Source organism: Oratosquilla oratoria, chromosome 39 (assembly GCF_046742065.1).
Source record: "Oratosquilla oratoria isolate Oo_2021 chromosome 39, ASM4674206v1, whole genome shotgun sequence".
Classification (NCBI taxonomy): Eukaryota; Metazoa; Arthropoda; class Malacostraca; order Stomatopoda; family Squillidae; genus Oratosquilla; species Oratosquilla oratoria.
The window spans coordinates 14,910,711-14,916,678 of NC_134815.1; the positions used below are offsets into that span (position 1 = coordinate 14,910,711).

General features: G+C 43.2%; 1 protein-coding gene across 2 annotated transcripts in view; it reads right to left on the minus strand.

The window, feature by feature from the left end:
* Positions 1-5,765, minus strand: part of Cad96Cb (protocadherin Fat 4-like Cad96Ca) — a 303,538-nt gene extending 297,773 nt beyond the window's left edge. For both annotated transcript variants that reach the window (XM_076176559.1, XM_076176558.1), the window contains exon 1: positions 5,183-5,765. The gene's annotated coding sequence lies outside the window, so the exon portion shown is untranslated. The remainder of the gene's footprint in view (positions 1-5,182) is intronic.
* Between the last annotated feature and the right edge of the window lie 203 nt (positions 5,766-5,968).

A 5,968-nucleotide genomic window follows, 5' to 3' on the forward strand; every position in this document is an offset into this window, starting at 1 on the left:
AAAAAAAAAAAAAAAAAAAGCGGCTTGTCGCAACTGACTGGGCTTGCCCTACCAGGGGTTTCACACTTCCCACGTCGTGGCAGTGGAATGGTGATCTATTTTTTTTTTTTTTTTTTCGTAAACCATATCTCGACAAACTCCACCCGCACCGTTGTCAATATTTCTTTCATTCCATCTATCGCCATTTCATTTTATTCAAACCATCTACCGCCAGTTGGTTTTATTCAATTTCATGGCACACTTCCAGTAGCTAAGGTGTAGCACATTTCGTGGATTCACAATAACAAGAGACGTTTTTATCCATCCGAGGGAGTGGAGGGAGGGAGTGGGGGGAAGGAGGGCACGGCTTTCCGTGACTTGGTTAACCTTGTCACTCCACGACGACGTCGGACTTCGACTAACTTCGTGGCCTTGACTTGACCGGCGGCGTGGCCCGTCTCTAACGCGATCAACTCTTTTTTCCCACCTCAACTTGATCAAGCTTCCTCGCTCGCCTCCTTATCATTAACATTCTTTTTCTTCTTCCTCTCCTCGTTCTTTGTCTCCTCCTCCTCCTCCTTCTTCTTCCTCATCGTTTTCCTGTCCTCCTTCTTCCTCCTCTTTTACTTCCTCCTCATCCTTTTTCTCCTTCTCCTACTTCTTCTTCCTCCTCTTTTATTTCCTCCTCATCCCTTTTCTCCTTCCTCTTTTACTTCCTGTTCATCCTTTTTCTCCTTCTCCTCCTCTTCTTCCTCCTCGTTTTCTTCTCCTTCTTCTTCCTCCTCATCCCTTTTCTCCTTCTCCTCCTCGTTTTCTTCTCCTTCTTCTTCCTCCTCTTTTATTTCCTTCTCATCCTTTTTCTCCTTCTTCTTCTTCCTCCTCGTTTTCTTCTCCTTCTTCTTCCTCTTCTTTTACTTCATCTTTTTCTCCTTCTTCTTCCTCCTCGTTTTCTTCTAATCCTCTTTTACTTCCTCCTCCTCCTCCTCCTCCTCCTCCTTTCCTTACCCCTCGTCCTACTCCTTACTCTTCTCCTCCTTTTCTCCTGTTACTTCTCCTTCCCCTCCTCCCACTCCACCTCCTAATCTTCCTACCGTTTCTACAATTCCTATTCTTGCTTATCCTCCGCCTCGTCGTCATTACCCACCACTTCTTCCTCGTCATTTTCTTCCTCCTCCTCCTCTTCTTCTTCATTACCCACTACTTCTTCCTCGTCCTTTTCTTCCTCCTCCTCCTCTTCTTCTTCATTACCCACTACTTCTTCCTCGTCCTTTTCTTCCTCCTCTTCTTCTTCATCATTACCCACCACTTCTTCCTCGTCCTTTTCTTCCTCCTCCTTCTCCTCGTCATCCCTTTCCCTCCATATGGCCTGCGCTCACGCCCCTGCGACAGCGCCTCCGTCGGTAAGGAAGAGGAAGAAGAAGGGGGTGAGGGGAGAAGGGAGGAGGCGGCTGTTATGTTTTAACAGAGGGGTTACCTCCACATCTAATGAATGATTCCGGATCTTCTGGGAGGACGGCGGCGGCGGCGGCAGAAACCTCATCATCTCGGAAGGTGGGCCCAACCGGACCCGGCCAGACTCTTTATTCAGGGCCCAGGAAGAAAAAAATCGACTTCGTGAATGGAGGGAGGGAGGGAGGGAGGGGGGAAAGGGTAGAGAGGAGGAGGGAGGAAGGGAGAGAGATAACAAGGGAAGGAAGTGGAAGGGAGAGAAGTGGAAGGAAGGAGGGAGAGAGTGAAGGAAGGAAGTGGCGGAAGGAATGAGAGAGAGAGAGAGAGAGAGTGAGGGAAGGAGAAAGTGAAGGGAGGAAGTGACGGAAGGAGAGAGAGAAAGAGAAAAGGAGAGAGGGAGAGAGAGGGAAACAGAGAGAAAGAGAGAGAATGACAACATCACCCCAAAGACGATGAATGCGTGGATGAATTAATGGGTGGATGGATGGATGGATGGATGGCTGGCTGGATGGATGGATCGATGGATGACTCGACAGACGGCTTCCAGCTGCCTTTAGGCAGTTTTATTTTGTCAGAAGGACACCCCTTACACGGGGAAGTAGGGTGGGGGGCCACGGCAGAAAGGTTGATTAAACTGATCTTGATTAATGCTTCCATTGCCTTTTACGAGTTGTGCTTTTATTCTAGCTGCCACCAAGCAATTCTTTTTACCCGAGGGATCTCCTTCAGCAGCCCAAAGGATCGGGCTTGGCACCCATGACCTTTTTATAACGGCTAAGGCGAAACGGTTTTACTCAACTTCCAGTCTCCCCCCTGGGCAATGGAAGGTTGAAACGTTGTCTCGGAGCAGACTCTTCTCGCTTCACTTCCTCCTGTTTAGAAGGGACAAATTTTCCTCAGGAATGTTATCTCAGCTGACGCCTTTCTGGAACTCTCGAGCTGTAAAAAGGTTAATGCTACCTAGATCCTTGTTTACTAGCCGTCCTCTTAGACATATCGGTCCCAATCTAGCTCATCCACGTAGCCGGATTTCCATACAAAAGCTTTAACTGTCGCAGTCGCATATTCCATTGCCCCTTATGGGGTCGTGGCCAGGTTTTTACGTTCCAAATGGTCTCTTCGTTATCTTAAAACAGTTCGTTTCGACGACGCATTTTGTTGATTTCCTCCCGCCTGACGCCTGAAGATTCTATTCAGCTCGGGGTCGGGCTGCTCCCGATGGGACTAAAGCTTTCTCAATGAACTCTTTCGCAGATTTTGTTCTGCCTGGCGCAAGACGATTTTGTTCGGTAGAGGGGCAAAGTGTCGTGGCCAAAGAATTAATTGTTGGTTGGTTGGTTGGTTAGTCTGTGGTTCACCGTCGCATCTATCTTCGAAGACAATCTCACACCATCGTCGTACCTTATCTTATATTTCATGTGTGGACCTACTTACTCAAGGGTGTTTCAGCCCTGTAGGAAATTGTAGAGAGACGATAGAGGCACAGGTGTTTTGTCGTCCAGGATTTAGTGATGTGTCAGTGTTGTTTGGGGGAGTAGATGTCAGAATGGGGAACATTCTATTAGCATGTGTGGTATTATAACAAAAAAGGGAGGGGGGTAAGTTTGTGATATAATCTATAAGGTGTGCTAGGTGGGCGGGCCCACGTGCCTAGTTGAGTTTCTTGTAAACAAATACAGTCAGAGTTATACTGCTGGAGATTGGTTCACATGTTTTCCCGGTTTGGGATGAATCCTAAGCAGTTCCACTGTATGATGGAGTACATTCTCATTTGGCTTGGTATTACATGGTAGTTGTTTTGGGTCTTATACTCTTTGTGAAAGACTTGTTGGTCAGTGCAACTGGAAGTGTTTCAAAGTGCTTAGGTATCGTTTTTAGGAGGAGGAGACTGAATCTAACAAGTAGTACTTATTCCAATTGGGAGGGTCTAGGAACCTTACACGAGGTTTGATGTTGGTGTGAGGTAGACTGGATTTCTGCTTGTGCCTCCAGTCTTGAGGCTGCAAAAGGTGTGAGGGGTACTGTGGATGAGGGAGACTTACAAAGGATTACAAAAGAGGAGCATGCCGACAGGAGACCTTTTGTTCCATAACTAGGTCGGATGCAAGAATTTTTTATAACAGTATATAAATAAATAAATGAAAATATAACAATATGAATAATGATAAATAAGATAAATAAATAAATGCATATAGTTAGATAATAAACAAACAATAACCAATAATCATTTCATTTCTGCTGGTCTTGACCAAGACTCCAATTTTTAGCCTTATTGAAATAAGCCTGTCCAATCAGATAATTAATGATTTTCTTTTGTCTAACACCAGACAATTTTATTCAGTTTTGAAGAATCCTCTCGGCTGCTAAAGGTTAAAAAATGTAGTCATCATTATAAAAACAATTAAAAACGGCGGGTCACGTTGGAAAAAAAAAAGTCTTGACGAAAAAACTCCTGATTAATTCAAGTCTCGCTTAATCCTACCCAACCCGGAGATTTGTTTAATGATTATGTTCTGATCAACGCCAGAAATGTTCTCCTTCGGTCTCCGGCAGCCTTCTTGGTTGCGAAGAGTTAAAAATAAAACTGAACAACGACGACGAAGACAGAGACGACACGCCCTCTTCCCATGCAAATTGCAATTGGCTGCAACCTCATAAAACTTGTTTACACCCGAGTACAATCGGATGCAACCTTTAGTCGACACGGCTGCAACCTATCAACCTCAACCTCTAATAGTTCATGTTCAGAATAGTCCTTTTGTCTGTGTGGTTTCACTTTGGATGAGGTACATTGGTGGCCCTATCATGAAAAAGAATAATGCGACTGATACGCTGCAAAAAATTGAGTACGTCTTCTTGATGATCTAAACGTAACAAAATATCAATTCCTAGTAACAATAACAATACCAATAACAGAAACACTATCAGTAACAGTAAAAACAATAACAATAACAAAGACATTGACGATAACAATAGTGGTACGTGACAATAATAATTAACAATAACAATATCACTAGAGCAGTAACAATACCAACGAAAATGATAACGATGACGATAACGATAACAAAGACAACCACTATAGCGATAACAATACCAATACCCAGTAACAAAAACAGTAACAATAACAATGAAAACGATAACAATGACAATGAATATGGCAATAATAACAACGATAGTAATAAGTAATAATAATGATAATGATGATAATAATAATAATAAGAAGAAGAATGATTGATGATGATGATGATGATGATGATGATGATGATGATGATGATGATGATGATGATGATGATGATGATGATGATGATGATGATGATGATGATGATGATGATGATGATGATAAAAAAAATAATAATAATAATAATAATAATAATAATAATAATAATAATAATAATAATAATAATAATAATAATAATAATAATAATAATAATAATAATAATAATAATAATAGATAACAAGGATAATATCATTAATGATGATAATACTAACAATTCATATTCATTTCATTCAGTTCCACTTGAAATCGGAGAATAAGGCTGAAATATCATAAAAGAAACCCACTGGCAAAACGGCAGTGCATTACAGAGCGCATGACACTTGGCAATAATAGTTCAGGTGCTGACAACCCAACAGGAGACAAAAAGTCACCTGACAACTCCGCAACGACAATAAAGATCGGCAAGGTGCGTTGGAAGAACTCTACCTCACCCGCTCCATAAACGTCATGTCGTCGACAACCGTTTTCCTTCCTTACCTTGGGATCTCAATAATTCTCCATAGGGGGAGTCAGCGACGGAGGCCCGAGGAGTTTACTATAACCTCGTGGTCCTCCTGATGTTGATGGTCCTCCAGGCTTTCTGTCTTCTCGAAAAGAGAGATAAATATCTCCTTTATTTTCCGAATCCACATGTATCACTCTTGGTCACAAATGAGGGCTTCACTCGTTTATTTGTAAAAAATCACGTTTTCTAACAATAAAACCACCTAGGTACATTCGTCGAATTGTGTTATATTTCAACACAGTGATATTAAATCAATCTATATCCACCGTCTATTTAATCAACCAGTACACTGGTTCTACGGAACGCGAAAGTAGCGTCCTGGACAAGTCTATGTAAACACCCTCGGCTCCGCAGCCAGTACCAAATCTACTTTAAAACAGTACTCCCACTGAACAAGTCCTTTACTCCACACGCATAACACTCCAAAGGCAAATGCCAAGGGCTTTTAAATCTTTTATAGGCGCCACAAACACGAGGTTAACTCTAAAGATACTTAGAGTTAAGTCACGAGTTAGTGCGCGTGGTTGGGTCGAGGAGCGTCCACACACTCCCTTACACGAGGTGAACGCCAACTGACTTCTCGATGCTGCTACACTACACACGCTCGCGACGACCAGGTGCAGGAGGGGGAGAGAAGGAGGAGGAGGGAGGAGGAATGGAAGAGGAGAAGGGGGGAAAGGGGGTTAGTGATAGGGGCAAGTGGGGTGGTGTTTGTGGTGGTGGCGTTAGGGAGGAAGGGGTGGACGAAGTGGGAGGAG